Source organism: Cyrtonyx montezumae, unplaced genomic scaffold, assembly GCF_038088225.1.
Source record: "Cyrtonyx montezumae isolate F1298 unplaced genomic scaffold, pur_monq_1.0 scaffold_2, whole genome shotgun sequence".
Classification (NCBI taxonomy): domain Eukaryota; kingdom Metazoa; phylum Chordata; class Aves; order Galliformes; family Odontophoridae; genus Cyrtonyx; species Cyrtonyx montezumae.
In genome coordinates, this window is record NW_027071936.1 from 62330456 (window position 1) to 62349600 (window position 19145).

At 39.0% G+C, this 19145-nt stretch overlaps 1 protein-coding gene across 3 annotated transcripts in view; it reads left to right on the plus strand.

Moving 5' to 3' along the window:
* The window catches only part of CTBP1 (C-terminal binding protein 1), a 211463-nt gene that overhangs the window by 29148 nt on the left and 163170 nt on the right, over window positions 1–19145 (plus strand). The gene's annotated exons all lie outside the window — the stretch shown is intronic.

Genomic DNA, 19145 nt, shown 5'->3' on the forward strand with positions numbered 1-19145 from the left:
AAAAAGGAAAGGGCTGTTGCGTGTTTGTCAGTGGAAGACAGCTCTGTGAGTGCAGCTTTCAGCTGAAGAGAAGACAGTATGCATTTTATCTTCAAGAACCTCTCCTTTGCTCTTCTTGTAGTTGTTCTAATATCAAACTAAAAGCCTTCTTCTGTTCCTGAGCTGCCTGTATTTATGCACAAACAACTTTAAAACAATTGGACAGCAATTTGACTGTGAATTGTTCTAAATCTGAGGCATACATGCAGAAAGACTTGAGTATCATTTCATGTAAGAAATAAGTGCTCATTTCTAATCTTAATGCATTTTCAGGTGATCTCATTTATTACACAATGTTTAACATATTAGAGTGAAAGTGAACCTCATTGTTGGTAGAAAGGAGTCCTGCAGAAAGCGGTGATTTTCATAAACACTGAAGTTATGTTTCTGAGATTTTGTTTTGTAAGGTCTCATGCAGATTTTAGGACTGAAGTCAGAAGCAATGAGAGTAATTTGAGATTTTTTTTTCAAAGGTGATAATACTTCACCTTTGTTGATTAGAGTTTTGAATCCCCATGAAATAAGTCTTCAACATGTTTCTGTCTGAAGGAATATTTGCATTTTGCACGGTGCCATCTTCACATTTGCATCTCGAGGCTGAGGCAGCTTTTCAGCAGCACTACAGCAGGATCCTCTTGAGGAACTGAGGTCTTCGTTTCAGTGGACTGAAAAAGATTGTTTCTGTGTGATCACAGGAAACTTGCTCTGTGCAGAATTGCATGTGATGTCCCATTTTTGGCCTCTCTGTGACACATGGGCTCTCAGCAGTGCCTGTTGCCTACTTGCCAGCTGAGCTCCATCCATCCAAGCCTCCTTCTTGGCACAGAAGGGGCTGCCCCTGCCCATCCTTGGCTTCCTGCTCCTCAAGCAGCTCTACTTGATGACTTTGAGGTCTACACCCTTCTTCACCCCTGTTTTCTTTGTTTTTTGGCTTTGTTTTATCCTTTGGAGACATCAATTTGCCTGAACTGTCCTCTGGCAAGGTTAGAGCTGGCATCAAGAAGTGCCTTTTGTTTTCTTGGCACAGCCTGACAGGAGCCATTGCACACATTTTCTAAGAAATCGTATTCCTTGAGTTTTGTTCTGGAATCTCTCATCTGCTATAAACTTTTTCATGTTTGTGAGAAACATGCCATGTACTTCTGTGTGTTGTGGTTTCAGAAACAGGCAGCTCTTACCTGGTCGTTTGCCTTGTCAAGGTAGTTGCAGTGGGCTTATTAAAATGGCATATGCTGGGAGGGAATAATAAAACCACAGAGTATCCCAAGTTGGAAGCGACCCAGGGAGGATGTTTTTTCCATTTTCTGGTTCTCACCATATATTTTGAGATGTAGACTGATGAGCTCTGCAACTCCAGCAATGATGATGCTTTTGGACTTTCTACATCTAATGTTCGCACACCGGAGGATTGGATGATGTACATAGTGAATATTTAAAACATATTTGTTGGTTTATCAGTAATGGATTAGTCAGCATAGTTTAAAATGTTGTCACAGTCTGCTTTTGTTTGTATTTTGCTAGGTCTGCCCATACATCTAATATGCTGATTGCTAAAGCACCTAAAAATAACAGAGATGTATTTAGTAGTTTTTAGAGGGAAAATAAAAACATTTCACTTTTTTAAAGGTGTAAAAACATGCCCTTGGAAAATCCGTGGGAGCAACAAATGATCAGAAAGCTCTGAAATAAGAGGTACTTCCTAAGCAGCTTTTTACTTCCATGGAGACGTTCCCAGCGGTTAGGCACGAGGGATCTGAGATGCCAAAATGATGAGGGTGTGTTCCAGCATAATTCCTGAGGTTAGCAAAGCCAAGATTACATGAAGTTCCCTTGTCTGGTCTGGGCACTGGCTGTCCTGCCATGTTTAGTTGGCTGCCAGTCCTTTGGTTACCTGTAGCGCTAAATGGGGATTGTTTAATGGCCGACATTTTTTTGTTGTCTCTATCATGGGAAAGCTGCTCCCAGGTTCTGTCTGGCACAGCCTTGCTTTCTCATTCTCTTAGGTGTAGTTTCTGATGTTAAGGATTGTAACACAACTATTTCAGATATTTACAGTGACTGTCAAATTTATTGGCTCTTGAAAACCATGAGAAGTGCTTTCATGTACATTTCTTGTACATCATTGTGTTTTTGAGGATTAAAGCTAACTATAAAGAGGGGTAGATTGCTGGTTAGGAATCAAAGGACATCTCTATTTTCAGATATATGCACTTAGAATCCTTACAGTGTCTTTATTGCTGTTCTTAGAACACGGAACCTTGGTGTGAATTTTGTTTTACTCCTTTAGTATAAAGGTTGGAGGAGATGGATTCAGTGAATGCTGAACTCATTGTAACCGTGTTACTGGTGCTCCAAGTTATTTTGGAATTGCGAATTGTTTGTTCTAATGTAACTTTCAGAGTGAGGGGCAGGTATGATATATTCAAACCCATTATACAGCTCTTTTCATAAGCAAACATTTTCAGAGTAAAAAAAAAGCCCTCTGTGCTTTAAATGGCACTATTCATTAATAACCAACTTTCAGTATTCCCTGCAATTCTTTACATTTTTCCCTATTGCTAGTTTCTTCCTGAGAATTTTCTGAACCAGCTATGTTTATCCTGCTTCTCTGCTCTTGCTATTTTCAGCTTCCCAATGTTAAAAGTTGCCTTTAGCTAGAATCTTTTTTTTTATAATAAAAGTAAATGAATATTTTGCTAAGTCTTCTCCAGTGTGTTTTTATATAAGAAGTTTATATAAGTAATTTCCAAAGGCAGCAAGAACAGCCAGTCTCTACAACTTTAAACAAAAAAGGTTTTTTTAAGGGCTCTGTTTCGATGGAAAGCCAAGTGTTGGGCACGAGCTAATACTTGCTGGGATACAGATGGTCTACATTTCTCATCCTTCTCGCTAATCCTTTGTCCTCCGCTTTTAGCTGTAGAAACTTCTGAGCAATTGATCTTCAACCTATCTATTTCATGGTCCTATTTTTCAAATTTCATTACCACGTAGTAGCATCAGAGTAAGAACTGTCAAGATTCATTGCTGCGTGTTTCTATTAACGTTGTAGAATTTTTACACGCAGTTATGTTTCGTATGCATTCTGAATTCCAGTTGTTTCAGCATTTAGAAACTTAAAAGCCATTAGTGACGTTACTGAAGGAAAGGCAATTTGCTGGAATTCATTACTGTCTTGCCTTTGTTTTTAATATCAGTTTTGCAGTAGGGACTGGAGAACTTCCCTACTAATCTTGTATTCATTATTTAAGCCTGCCTATTAAGCAGTGCAGTACCTCAGTTGTTCACATATTTCCATAATGGTTGTTCAGATATATTTACAAGTTAATTCCTTAGTTTATAACTACACTGCCTAGTACTAAAGAGATTAGCATTTGTTCCTTAAATCATTCCTGGGAGCTATATTTCTGTTCCTGAAAACAGTCTTGGTTGAAAAATGAAGCTTTTAAGGGAATTGCTCAGAGGAGGGAAGCAATACTGTGAGTAGGAAAAATTGAACATTGGCTTGAAAGGGAGCCGTGTAAGTTTGTAGCTTTTGTTAAGAAATATTTTGTTTTCTGTCGTGTGTCTGAGTAGTAGGTGTGAATCAACACAGAACAGTATCACAATTTGAATGCCTGTAGATTTCAATAAGTTTGCTTATAAGTGCTTATTGCATAAACCCACCAAGCAATTCATGATGAAGACAAGTGGGGATTTATACTCTGTGTGCTTATATATATAACCAGCCTACTTTACTTGTCAGTTGTTAACCTCTTAATCTAATAAATATCTGTAGCCTGCTCTCACACCATGCCAAACATGTGGCAAGGTAAGTTAGCTGAATCTCTTCATGTTCATTACATCTTAATTTTTAGTTAAAAGTTATATTGTTTGGGTCATACTTTGACAGTTCAACTTAATATTTTTTTTAAATGAAGTTTGATTGATGAGATTGTTACCCTTATCAGTGCCTGCTGTCATCCCCCAGCAAGATGTCTGCACAAATATGATGTGACCTGTACAAAGGCTGTGTTCAAGATTGGAGTAGAAATATTTTATAGCCCTATTAAATATTAACTTTTTAGTGTGTATGTTAGCTTTATTATGTAAATATTACTCAATTTTATTGGCAAATATAATTCCATAAAATAATATACTATCTAAACATGATGAAATTTGGCAGGTGGACATTCTTTTTTTCTACTTTTAAGAGGTAATTACTTCTTCCATTATATTCAGATAATAACTTATGTTTCTGTGAAGCTCTAGTACAAGGAGTATTATTATTAGAAATGTATACAAGTGGAGAATGGGTAAAAACGATTTGTTGAAAAGTTTTCTTTCACTATAATCACTTCTGTTTCATACAGCTGGATTTCTTTTGATAAAAGGTAAGTTTGAAAGGATTAATTTTTAAAGTATACTTTTGATGATATCAAACTTGAAGTTCACAGCATCTTCTTTAATTTTTATTTACTGGTTCTGATATTCACTTAGCCATTATTATGTTACATATGGAAAGAAATGTTGCTGTAAAACAGTTTGGCTTTTTTCTTGGCTCACCCAGCAGGTTGACTACTGAAGGCTTACCTTTAATTTTTTAATGAAATGCTAAAATATCAGTAGTTATTGTTGCCACAAGGGGCTGAAAAGGTGTATTTATTTTCATTTTATCTATTTCATTTTGATTGAATGACAATCCAGGAGGAAGTTTCATTGTAATCAAGACACCCAACAATAGTTCTTATAATTGGTTTTAGGCATGGCTTTTAGCATATAATAGGGGTCAGATATTGATCTCAGTAAAATAAAACTCTCAATGGGGATCATTGTATCATTTATTCTCTTCTGGCATCAGTGTAAGTTATTACTTAACTTGTCATTGTTATAGCCAAAATTTCCTTTGAAATCATTTACTGCTCTATGGGATTTTTAACTGTGCTAATTAATATGATTATTAGTTACTTCCTAGTAATTAAATATCTAGAATGACTTTTGGGATCTTTTGCCTTTGTCCATTAATCTGTCATTTACTGTAATAATATCCAAGATGTCAGTATAAATTCAACCTTTATAGACTCACTATTATAATTTATGCCACAGATATTCTAGTCATTAGGATACGCAGTAGAAAGTATCCTGACTCCCGTGATCCAAATCTGCTCACCGGATCTATGGGCATCCTCTTCCTTTTCAGGGCTTCGGGATTTTTAATCGATGGTTAATTTTCTGTTGTTTACGTCTATGTTGGCGAATTTTGTTCTTGTAATAAGCAATAGAAAGAAGTGAGTGGGTGACCTTGAGAGTGATGGCCAGTGCTTTGCTTCTTTCTGAACTCGTTGGGTTTCAGCTGTTTGCCCCTCCAGCTTAAGGCAGTGTGGCAAAATGAGCGCGATGCAAATGGCGGCCTGATGCCAAAATAGAAGTGAAGATGGAGCCAGCTGCTCCGTCACCGATCTGACCAGCACAACTCCCAGAACTGCACACAGTGTGTGTTACAGCGTTACGTAACTCCCTGTACACAAAAATCGGAATGAAATGTGTCAAGATGAATTTACTTTAAGGGAAGGCATTTTTCAGAGTTGATTGCCCTGCTTACTGATAAAAATACTTCATTTAAACTGCCGAGAAGCCTAACTTCTAAATGAAGTGAAATACCCTTACGTTGAGCCTGTAAAAGTCTCAGTTTGCCATGTTTCCCTTCCAGAGGTCACAGAGCCCTAGTTTTTGAAAGCAACTAAATGCGCCATAGTATTTTGGTGGTATTATCTCACCACTGTGAAACTTATTGTTCCGTAGTAATACTTGAAAGATTTGCACCCATTTGAACAACTTCTATTCAAGAAAATCTAAAGTAACTGTATCTTACAGGTAAAGATATATAATCAAGGTTGATCACTACCTAATTGCACTTTATTCAAGGAATGTGTAGATCTAGAATCATAGAATTGCTCAGGTTGGAAAAGATCTTCAAGTTCATCAAGTCCAACTGCAGCCAAAGCATACTGCCCTAACGACCCATGTGAGCAGCACATCCATTTTAAACGTGTTCAGGGATGGTGACTCAACCACCTCCCTGGGGAGCCTATTCCAGTGCTTAACAACCCTTTCTGTAAAGAAGTTTTTCCTGATATCCAACCTAAACCTCCCCTGGGACAACTTAAGGCTATTTCCCCTTGTCCTCTTACAAGGGAGAAGAGACCAACCCCACTCTCACTGCAGTCACCTTTCAGGTATTTGAAGAGAGCAATAAGGTCTCCCCTGAGCGTCCTCTTCCCCAAACTAAACAGCTCCAGTTCCTTCAGTTGCTCCTCATAGGGCATATTCTCCAAGCCCTTCACAAGCCTTGTTGCCCATCTTTGGGCCTGCTTCAGCCCCTCAATGTCCTTTCTGTACTGAAGTGTCCAAAACTGAACACAGTACTTGAGGTGGGGCCTCACCAGTGCCAAGTACAACAGGGTGGGGATCACTTCCCTGTTTCTGCTCACCATACCATTCCTGGTCCAGGCCAGGATGCCATTGGTCTTCTTGGCTACTTGGGCACGCTGCTGGCTCATATTCAGCCAACTGTTCATCAGCACAGCAATGTCCCTTTCCTTCAGGCAGCTCTCAAGCTACTCCTCCCTAAGCCTGTAGGGTTGCCTGACTTGACAGTTGGCCCTATTGAAACTCATATAGTTTACCTTGGCACTTTCTAATGGAAATTGCAAGTTTTAGTTACAGCACTTATTTTTAATTTAAGAAAGTCTGATTTGTTTAGAGTTCATAAATAATAATGCAATTGCCAGCCCATAGAAGTACTTGCAAATAGATTTCAAAGCATCAAGCTCATCTTGGATTTAATGAGTTGTTGTATTTAATTTCATCTTTTCAGATGTACGTCCTCGGTTTGCTGCGGTGCAATAAGATGTTTCTGTGTAGCCCATGTAAATGCTGTGATATGACAGTTAACTTTCCCTGGTGGCTGAAAGCTGCTTTGGACAGCTTGCAGCAACCTGAGGTGGCATTGAAGTCAGAGGAGACTGCAACAGAGGAGAGATGGAGATCCACCACTGGTGTGCAAGGAGATTTGCCCTATCTGAAGGAGAGAGAAGTTAACATATCATTTGTATTGCAAAGCTGACTTTGTCTGAGGACCTCCTGTTTGTTCTGGGGAAAGACTGATGGTGGACCTCCCGTCTGCAAAGCTGTAGCAGCTGTAACGTCACTCATTTTCTTTCCAAACATGTAGAACTTCTCTGGAAGAAAGACCTAGGTCTAGGAGCTGAACTAAATGATCTCCAGAGGTCCCTTCCAACACCTAAAATTCTCCGTGTGATCTGAGCTTTAAATATGCCGTACACAGTTATAAAATGGATGTCATTGAGCATTCCAGTACTTGCATGCTGCCAGTATTGACAAAAGTCAAGATCTAGATCTTATTAAAACATTTGGTAGAAGAGATTTTTTGTTTTCAACCTGGAATTGCATTGATAATCTAGAAGAGAAATTCTTGCACAAATGGACAAGCTTTATAAAATCTTTAGCCATGCATTTCCTACTTTTTTTTTTTCTGATGAGTATTTTACAGGGAAATAATAGTTCAAAATAAAGATCTTTTATTAACGAGAGAAGAACTGACCGAATGCCAGCAACAACTGAATCACTAATATTTTAGGCCATCTGTTGTAGAAATCAGATCACTCAAAACTGAACATTTGACTCCCTTCATGGAGATAATTTTCATCAAGATCTTAACACAGAGAAGCTAAGAATCTCAGTCCAGATACACAGTGTTGTCAGATAAAAGAAAAGTGCATGTTGTACTTTTGGTCTATTTTAAGACTTAAATGAAAAACTGTGCTTTGAAAAATTGTTTTTGAACTGTAATACAATTGCAGATATATTTGTCTTGGAGTGTCAAGCTCCTGATTTTATTGATTCAAGTAAAATACGTTCACATTTTCAAATCTAATTATGCATAGGGAGATCTGTTCCTCAATTATACTGAAACTATTCAGGAGAAGGTTGCTGCAGGGTCTTTATCTTTTGTGGGCCGTTTTTGAACTACTTCTGGAGAAATAATAAGAGCAGGCAAAGCTAGGTTAACATTTGCTTGCCTGTTGCTAATAGGAAACAGTGCAGCATACAGGTCTCATAACTGTTTAGTTGAAATAGGTTTGCTCAGTTATAAATTCCTTTATGAATAATAAATCATCCAGATCATTGTGTTTATAACCAGCCCATAAAACATACTGTGCTGTTGATTCCTTGTATATATGAAAATCCTGCAGTCATGTTGTAGACATCTGCTTGAGGCTTGTCTGCTTGTTTTTAAGTGGGCTTTAAAAACAAAGGTTTATTTTATACTATTGTTGTCTCGTTCAAAGAAGAAATAGTAGTTGATAGAAATACAGATGAACTTGTCTGAATGGAAAATGGCAGTTGTTATCCACTGACAAGTGGATCATAAAACAAGCCTAGTAATGTCAGAGCTGAGAGATGTGTTACTTCATGAAACTTTTATTAAGTTGCATAGAAATGATAAAATAGCGTTCAATTTTTTTGCAAACTAAGTTGACTAAGAAATGTCAGAAGAGGTCAGTATTTCTTCGGTGGAGGCAAACCCAGGTGCTCATCAGCTTTCAGTTGGAAACCAAAAAGTAGCTGAATGTAATCGTGAGCTTCCTTCCTGTTGCTTTCAGTTACGGATGCTTTGTTACTGACTTCTTAACTGCAGTAAATAAGCAGATGAGAAAATCGGGTGAAGCAATCCGCCCAATGTTTCTGTATAAAATACCTTTAAAAATGTATCGTGCCTCTCCATTTAGGAGATGGAAAGAGCATTCAAGTTTGGCTGATTTTGCTGCTCTTGACGCTGTGGGATGTACTGACAGATTTGTTTCATTTCTTCTTCCTGTTAGCAGGTAAAAGCAGAATGCATCTGTGAACAGCTCTGAAGACTCAGCCTCTACTCTGATGGTTTTATGTTTTAAAGTTCTTTTTTGAGTGAAGAGATCTCTTTGCATTGCTGCAGTTCTGACTGTACCAGATGCGCTTTAGCAAAGTTGTCATAACCTCCTTGAGCTGTAGGTGCCCCTAATGATTCTCTTCTTATCTGGTGTCTGTTGACCTCAGAGGTATTTATGAGTGGCTCCAGCTAGTTTGGTCCAAGTGATGGTCCTTAGAAGTTGGGGACAGACAATGGAGAGATCTCTGTAAAGGTGTTGTAGCTGTTCTTCCCTGCTTGAAGTGGTAAGATATATGTTTCCTTCTTTCTGTCAAGCATCACAGTTAATTACTGTACGGACTGGAGAGGAGAAAGCTTATTTCTTAGTGCAAGTGTAATGGCTAGCATCTTCTAGCGTGAGTTTCAGAAGAAACACTGGGGTTAACGATCTCCTCTTTTTGCTGAGGACACATGAATGTTTATTTTGTGGGGGTGCTAAGTGCAGAAGAGGCAGTTGGTGACGGTTCTGATTCACATCCAGACAAGCTCCCTTATGTGAATGAGGAGCCAGAGTTTCACTCAGTTCTTACCACTTGTAATACAAGTAGAGGTGTTGACCTGCTTGCTTTCCTTAGAGGGCTGAGTTGTTCCCACAGGCAGTCTGCTGGGCTTTGGAGCTTTGTTCTCATAGCTAAAAGCTGAGAAGCAAGGAGCAGTAAGCAAAAGCCTGCGAAGAGTTCAGAAATCACCTTGGGGAGGAAGCTGTAATTGGAGAAGAGAGGACAGCAACATGGGGAAGCCCAGCTCCAGGAGCTGAGGGAATTGTTATTCGAAGGGGCAAAGAGAAGCTGGAGTTGCTATTTGCTGGCAGGACGTGGAAGAGGAATTGCAGGGCATGGTACCTTGTGGGGCCAGCAATACAGTCCTGCATTCTCTGTGCTGAGATGAATATTTCAGCTCCAAACATTTTCTCTTCCAGCTTTTTATTTTCTACCCTTGGGAAGGTAAATAGGTTTCTACATACTGTTTAGAAAAAGTCACAGGGACAAGGTGATCATATAAACATAGGTGCTTGGGGAGGTTATAGATACATGGCTGTAAGTGAAGGAAAAAGGTGTTGTTTGGTCACCAGCTTCATTTTTTTCCCCCAGTGTGTTTTCATTGATTTTAAGTCCAGAGCAGTTCCTCATGTCTATTTTCTGAGTCAGTTCTCAGTAGTATAGAGCCAAGGGATCAGTACTACATAGTCACCATATCTCAGCTTTCGCGTCTCCTCTTACTGAGTTTGACTTCTGGTGGCGTTTTATTAAACGCTGTAATAAAAAACTTGCAAATTGAAAGAATTTTCAGCATCACCTCAAACGTTCTTGAGCCAGCAATCATTCCTAAAAGGCATCCCTCTGAGAAATCTGACTGTTGATGCATACGTACACATACACTTTGGAAGTCAATAAAAAAGACTGAATTAATAGCTTTGTTGCTGGCTGGGCCTCTTATGCAGGATCACAGTGCTGCCTTCAGCCAAGTGGTTGGAAGCCTGATAAAAGCAAGATTCTGAAACCAATAAAATAAACCAGAAATCACTTTTTTTTTCCAGTTGTTTTTTCTTACTGTCTGAAGTTTGAATCACTGTCATTAATCTCTTAATTAAAAAGAGGCATTAATTTATTCTTTCTTTAGAAAGCAATTTGAATATTTTTCAAGTTACGTATCATAGTAATCTTAAGAATAAAAGAAAGCAGATAAAGATAACAGGTGGTGATTGACTTAAGGACTATGTTGGGCCTGAAATAATGAAAATAAATGTGGGATGGTAGGTTTTCCCTGTTGTGAAAGTAATGGAATTAGATTCCCAGAGCAGCGTTTCACACAGTGATCCCTGCAGGTCAGACTTCGACTGTCAGAGCACCACTTGTAAAAGGTGTTTTTGGAGTATCTGGCCCACAGAAGATCAACAAGTTAGACTGCAGGTAATCAAAAATAGCATGCTGAGGCTTTCCTGGAAGAAATCTGCTATTTTTTTCTCCTGGATGCAATGCTTTAGAACTCTATTTTTCCTCTGTTACCCTTTTTCCTGATCCCAGCCATCTATCATTTACTTCACATTACTGGAGGAGCAGCTCATAGTACACCAAAAATCAATGGGGAATTCATCTAATTTATCTTGCTCTTTTCTTGCTAGACCTTTTAAAAAAGTTGGCATAATGGCAGAATGTGCCTTGGGAAGAACTACAGGGTACTACTGGCCTGCTGACAGATGGTCTCATCGCATCCTCAAGGCGATGCACGTCCAGCTTCTCTGACAAGAATCAGACTCTGAAGTGCTTCGAGGTTTTCTTGAAGCAGAATATCCAGTGTGCAGTGGCAGAGCATGCCACTGGATCTCTGCTACAAAGAGTCCTACAATTTTTATTTCAGCTATAATCATCTGCCTGATAACCGTTTCAGGCGTTTGATGATGTTTGAACTAAAGGCAGTGTTACTTCTCTTTTCTCACACCTGGGGTTTAATCCAGAGTTTCTGAGCACACTTCTTGAGAAATGCTAATTATTTTGCCTGTGTCTAGTTTTCAGTCTCTTTACATCTTTGCTCAACACTCTACTTAGTACAGGAGAGAATTTAGGGTTTCAGCTTTGTCCTCAAGATATAAAATGTTCTGAACTCAAGACACTTCTGAAACTTCTGGGTGATGCCTCTCCTTCAGCGGCAGGAGCATTCTAATTAATCAAGAAGAGTTGGTCTGGAGGGGGGCTGGAAATTTTATTTTCTACTATAGTAGGATTGAAATGAATTTCCATTGAACATCATAATGGTCTTATCCCTTTCCAGACCAGCTGCCAGGTGCTCTTCTTGCTTGATCTTCCGAAGCAAGATAGAAAGGAACATACATGTTCAAATGATAAACTAAAAATTGCCAGAAAGGAGAGTGGATAGATTGTGGAAGTTTGTAGTTATAGCAGTTGTTACAGAAATACACTGAGGTAGTGACAGATGTAGTTGCACTAAAGCCTTTTTGGAATGAAATACAGTAACTTGTTTCGACTAATTTTCTGTGCCAGGTTTTGGAATGCATAATGTAGGAATCTTGGACCCTGATGTGAGCGTGAGGAAGCCTTCTGACATTAGCATCTTCCTAACAAAGCACACAGAAATTTAATCTGTTTGTCCCCTTCTGCAGTTACCAGAATTGTTTTGCAGCAAAAATAAAGCAGTTTCATATTGAAGTCCATCTCAGAGCCCAAGGAAGTTGCTGCTCTGTGGTATTTGACAGCTCTTGAATGTGACTTTTGAATGCACAGTTAAATAACACAGTTCCTAAATTTTTAAGGTCTTATTTCTTTAGGGAGACTGCTTTGCAACTGTGTGTGATCAGAAGAGGAGAATTAAAAACCTGTACCTCCTCTGTTTCCCTGGGAAGGAAGAGGGAAGAGTTAAGAGATTTTCGTAGTGAAGTAGCCTCTCCTGACTCTGGTGTTCACCTCCTCCTTTCCAATGATGAATAAAAGAGAGAGCAGATGAGCATAAATGTTGAACATAGACAAAATGTAATTAATCAGGAAAATTAGTAGTGTATGCTAGCTTTGGTTACAATATATTAGTATGGCATACAATTGTCTGTCAGTCTCAGATGCATGAGGCTATCTAATTGTACTTCTCATTTTTTGTTTCCCCTGACTTAATTGCTTAAAGGATACCAGGTCATAGCCACTAGCATTAATCTTCTACATAAGCAATTCCTGTAATTGCAATAGGAGATTGCTTATGAAATTTAGCAAGGTGTGAAAATACTCTTTGTTAATGATTGAGATGGGAGTGTAGCTAGCTGGAAATTCCTTAATGAAATGTCATGTCTTGAGATGCAGATTGACACCAAAATGTATGGAAAAGAATTACTAGTTAAAGAATTTCTCTAGCTGAGTGTGGAAGTTCTGACTGCAGGGAGCCTTTTAGGCCAGGCAGCCGTTTCTTGATGATGAGAAAGCTATGCTGGGATGTAATCTGATGATGATATTTCTAGTTACTTTTGTAGAGTTTAGTAGGTCTTGGTTATTTTGCCAATGCTGAGAGTGCTGAGAGTTTTCCTGTAGCTGTGATTTACAGCAATACCTTTGTCAATCACAAACTGATTTTGATCTACAAAATGTGGATGTGATTTCTTGTAGGAATGTAGGGTAAGATGCAAAGTTTGTCCATGTGGCATAACATAAATCAAAAAGAGTAAAATGGAAGCTGTCACTTACTCCCTTATTTTGTTTTGCCTTATCACTAAGTTTGTCATTGCTTAGTGAGGAGAAAGACACTTTTCCAGCACATAGCGTTGAACTTGAAAAGCATTGTTTGCTGGTTCATAATTTAATTGTCCCTACTCAATTAGGGAAGGGGTGTTTTTTGACACCACGGGTTGATATAGCAGGTGTGTAATTCTCCAGGTACCAGAAGCATTGAGGCAATGTAGAGAGCTGCTGCTAAGTGGTATTAACGATCCTGTAGAACTTTCTCAATTCAGTATTTTCTTATGGCCAACCTGTGAGAGATGCAGAGTAAATGCACTTGATAGTTGCCATTTAATTATTTTTAGGTGCTGACCAGTGCTTCCCTATTAAACTGTGAGGAGGTGATGGTCCAATATTTGGGCTAATTCAAAAGAAAGAAACAAAGATGTGAATTATGTACCCTTATAAACAGTGTTTAAAAACAAACAAACAGAGCCAAAAAGCATTTATGCTACTGATGTAGCTTTACCAGGAAACCTAACCAAGCAATAGTTCATGTAGGCAGCTTTTCTTCTGGCTGTGATCAGCTGTCATATGGTTATGAGTATTTTTAGCAAATCTTAAATTTTTAGCAAAGTTTTCTTTTTTTCTTCTAGTAATCAAATAAAAATGTTACACCTACAGTAGCTACTTGGTTATCCAGTTAACTCTCCATTCTTTAAGCTTATAATGTGTACTATAATTAACACAAAGTATTACAAGATGGATTTATACTCATCTGTCTGAAAAATGCTTTGCATGAAGGATGTCATCTGTATCTAACGTAGTGCTATAGAAGTGTGCATTTTGATAATGCAAGATGTTACGTCTTTGTATGAAACACTTTGCAAAGTGACGTTTCCAAAGGGGATAACAGGGGCTGCTGTTTTGATAGTATTGATGGGATGCTATTGCCTCAGGCCAGTTATGTGAGTAAACTAAAAATGCAGCCTGTCCTGTGCATGAATTGTATTTAGTGAGTAAAAATACAATAATTTCACTCAAATTATTGCTAGATGTGAGAAGCAATTGTGAAGATCTGAGGTGTAGTAGTAGCTTTTAAATATTCCTCAAACATTTTGTTGTTCAAATGGAATGAAAAGTATCTTAAAAATTGTCTTTCCCCATGGCGAGCATGCTTTTTTAGAGGCACATGCACACCTGGATATCGGTGCCCAAACTGAGCATTCCAACCTTTTTGGCAGAGGGAAAAATATAAAAGAGGTCCCACAGTTTTTCTTATAAATGGACCTGGCCTTAGCTGACTTCCTATCCTTAACGTCCTTTGGACTGTTGTCTTACCCTCTTGCAAAATCTTTTTTTCTTTCCATACTTTTCCACTGAACAGATGTGTTGTTTAAATCACTGGTTTTAATCTGTAAACCACGGGGCTTTGGATGTCTGTGAGCTGCTTCTACCAGGTGATCTGTGTTGGCATCACGTGTGGGATATGCACGCAATCCGTGTGCCTGCTGTTGTGATGTGGGATTATGTCTGTTTTAGAGGGAAAAAATGAAGGCTCAGTAAATCAATAAAAGGTTAAAAGTAATCTTTTGTCCCTGCTGGTTCCAATCCTTTCTAGCAATGGAGATCCATGAAGTGCAACAGTAATTGTTTCCCTTCCCATAGAATTCATTAACGGAGGCATTAGCCTTTTTATTGCCATGAGCTGGGACTAATTCTTCATGTCCTGTTATGCTTTCTCAGGTGCATTAAAACATTGAATATGTTTAATAATTTTGAGTTTCTCATTCCAATCACGGAAATGTAATGTTTCGAGTTATTTTCTGTAGTGGCCCTTCAGCTTCCCCACTGCTGTCTTTCACAATCACTGTGGTTTTATTTAGCTCATTTACACGGTTCCTGTCCAGCTCTTTCATCCCTCTCTACAAAAGGGAGGGAGTCTTTCAGCTCTTCAGCCTGTGCGGAGAAATTGAGTAGAGATTGATCTTCTTTCAATGTAATTTTCTTTCATTTCAGACTTCAAAAAATATAGAAGTGATTACTTTAACACTGATCTAACAACCCACTTATTTGACATTTTTTAATGGTTTTCATCTGGGAGTTTTGAAGTACTTTGTAAAACAGTTTGTATCACAGTATCTGTGTGCGCGGGATGTGCATCTGCATGTTGCTTTACACAGCCAGCAAGGGGTGAAATGAGTGCACAGGTTAGCTGCACAGCCCAGGTCCGTGTGAAAGAGGCAAAGCCAGGAGCTGGGTACATTAAGAACTGGATACATGATTTGAGGAAGTCCACATTGGTCTCAGATGGTTAATTTCCCTTTAGTCTGTTTGAATGAGGTGGGAGCTTATGAGAACACCATTCTTTCTGAAGGTGCTTGTGCTGAGCACCTTATATGAGGCTTTAAGAAGTTGTGTCAGGTGGGAAGCATAGCATCTTTGGGATTTTACTGGGAACATGGGTGTCTCAGCCAGGTAGTCGCTAATCATTCTCTAATGCATGTTTGAGTGTCTGAGAGAAAGTTTTATTCACGACCCAGAAATCTGAGCTAGCAGTGATGCTTCCCATCTGTCTGTAGTCACACACATCTGCAGTAATACACTGTCAGTAGTGAGTAATTTTTGGCTTGTTGACAGATGCATAATTGAGAGGGGATGCTACTAAGGGGAAAAACAGCTTAGGGAAAAAAACTTATGGTGAAGATAAATAACTCATAAAAAGCTTCTAATGATGGAATTACTATCACAACCTCCTGTTGTGACAGTAAACTACTGTTTTCACCATATTCTTTTTCAACAAGGCCATTTTATCATCTTATGCCATAATTTTAGCCTCTGATTACTAAATATTATTCTGTATCTTGGAAGACATTTTATTTAAAGACTTAAAGTAATTTGATGAAAAACAGAATAGTGAAAAAAGGATTACTTATGAACAACAATAAAAATAGTGAATAACAGGCTAAAAAACTGTAAGCTTTGTTTTTAATGGTGTGCTAACTAGGTGTGCTCTTACTTAAAACCTTTTTTTCAACAGGAAAAAAAAGTTCACTGAGTCTATTTAAAACTGCTGATGAAATAATAATTTTTTAAGAGAGGCAGAAGTGCTGCAGAACAGTCATGTTTGCTTTAATAAGCTGCAGTCTGTGAAATTGTCTTTTCTAGTTTTAGGTCAAATAGAGAAGAGTGAGCCATTCTCACAGGGTGGAGAACTCTGTCTGAGGAAAAGTAGCTTTGTTTGCACTAGGGATGAGTAAACTGCTGACCCAAACCTCGTAGTGCCAAGTCCTTTCATCTTAGGGCTGGGATATACCTGAGGTGAGGGCTCTCCTGCCCTGGGCGCTGGTGGAACCACTCTGGCAAGGTGGTGCCTTGCTCTGAACCCACAGACAGTACTCTGGTGATTTGCTGTTGAGTTTAAGGAGGCCAACATCTGATGTGATCTGTGATTTAGTACGTTCTGGGAGAATGCCAAGGAGCTGGATCTCTGCTGCAGAAAGAAGCTGAAGTACTGGCACCTGTGCAGAGCATGAGGGGTTCTTGTAGCCTCCAGGCACATGTGTAGGAGAGCAATGGCTAGAACACATGGATGAACTGACAATTAAGCAAAAGCAACTAGATATAATCATCACTCACCTTTGGAACCATTTACTATGTGCCAAGGAGACATATCACCAATTGGCTTGCATTGGAAAGGATGATAATGATCATCTAGTTCCAACCCCCTGCTGTGGATAGGGTTGCCACCCATCAGCTCAGGCTGCCCAGGGGCCATCCAACCTGGCCTGAGCACCTCCAGGGATGAGGCAGCCACTATGTACTACAATGGGTCTGTGCTACTGGCAATCTTTCAGTCATCTTGATTTTCCATGTTGACAGTTTGATTCAGTTAGTATCTTTTAGCCATAATCATATTAACTCATTTCAGCTTTATTTCAGGAACATAAGGTGTGCCCATGTATCACAAGGGACCACAGGTCGTCATTTCTGTCTCCAACAGTGACTACAGCTAGAAATTTGAGGAAACTATCACGTTTGTTCTGATTTCAGTGCTCCTTAGGCATTGGATTGAAGCATGGTGCATATCGCATATATATACCTCATTCAAGCTTTTCTTCAACCAGTGCATTTCCTCTTCTCCTTTAAGCAAGCTGCCCTGTGCCTCTGACCACGCTTACAGCCTGTGCTGGCACTTCCAGTTCTGCATCTTTTAGATAAAGCCAGCTGAGAGCAGCATTACGATGTTTGAGATTTTCAGCCTTTTCTCAGTAGTGTCCAACATTTCTTGGCATCTCCTTCAGTGACCTTCTCCCTCTTGTGACAATTTTGTTGATCTTAAAGCACTCTGTATGGTTTCTCTTAGATTGTACTGACATCTAATGGTAAGGCAAAGTGCCTTAGCCACACTTAATGGCAAGATAAATTGTCTGACACAAAAATACCCATTTTTGTGTGAGTAAATGGAGTAACTTCCATTTTTGTACAGGAAATCTGATTTAATACTTTCTCTTCTGGTAGTGAATCTTCTTGTTGTGTTCATTGTGTCATGCTTATTTTTTAAATGTAGCTTAGACCTTTTTAAGAGTAGTTTTCAGCACAGTGTAAGTGCTGTGATGGTTTGATCCTGCAGTAGATTACAGTGGAAGTCATGGCATCTCCTTAGGAGTACAGCAGCAGGGCCAGCTGTCCTGCAGGATATCCAGTGATGATGCGGCAGTCATTGCCACATTTTGAAGAGATGTGCATGGCCTCTTTTTTCTTCTTTACCTCCTATTTGAGGTTTCTCTAGATGTTGTTGGGTTTTTGTTTTTGTTTTTTGCTTAATTTGATGTTTTTACCTACCTAGTGATAGGTATTGTTGAGTAATACTTCTGAATTTCAGAAAGAAAAAGAAATTGAGTTCAGTATTAAAGTTAAGTTCCATGGGTAGGTGTAATACTCTACAGAACTTCAGTGAGACCTGAGTATCACCTAGCTTTCATTCTGAAGCAGCATCCTCACATCCAAAAGTTCCACTACGCACAGCCAATACTTACGTTACTGAGACCACAAATGTTGAGCGATGAATTGTAGAGCTTTGTTAAAAAAGCAGAATGCTTCATGCACCATCAGCTTAATTTTCCCTCTCTCAGAACCCTTATCTCCTTCCACAGCCTCAGAAAACTGATGCCTTTAGTAAGCAAATGCATCTTTGCTGTTTATTGGAACATTAAACTAATTCCTCTGACTTAGAGTTTTTCCGTGTCCTTTTCCTTTCTGCTGTTTATAAACTGGGACAATCCTCTCATCTGCCAAATGCAAGAGGCACTGTTCAGGAATAGAGAAATGTTTGACAATATAGATGGACTTCCATTTCTCATTAAAAGCATCCTCACGTTGTCTTCAGTATATTTCATCTACTGTCCCCTTTCTGCCCAGAAAGGAAAACCTGAAACTTGCCTAGTCATGCATGAAGCTCAATTTCTAAGGGTCATCAATAATTAATTTAAGCACAAAATGGTTGTAGGGTGATTAGTACTTCTTTGTGGGCTTGCAGGAAGACTTACTGCTTCATGCTTTGTGGCGAGGTAAGTGTGTAAAATGGATGTCAGGACTCTATAACTTGTAGTTTAAATCTGTACAGATTTGGAGCTTTGTTTTTATGTGTGCAAACGGGAGGACAAGATGTGGTGCAGAAATCTTTCTACTGCTTGGAATAGCCAGCGTCCTGCCATGAAGCCTGTGTGAGTTCTGCCAGTCCTTCTGGTCGTTTCACTGGTCAGACAGTAAAAACAGCCATTCAAGAGAAAGTCAAATAAATAAAATAATCATTAAAACAAAAACGAACAACAACAACAAAAAAGCCACCAACCAAAGAAAACAACAGAAAACTGTTGCCACACAAATAATGTTCGTTATTTACTTAGTTCCAGACTGTGTGCAATGGCTATTTGAAGGCTTTTAGGTGTCATGGAAAATAGAGCTCTTATTGATTTGGATGG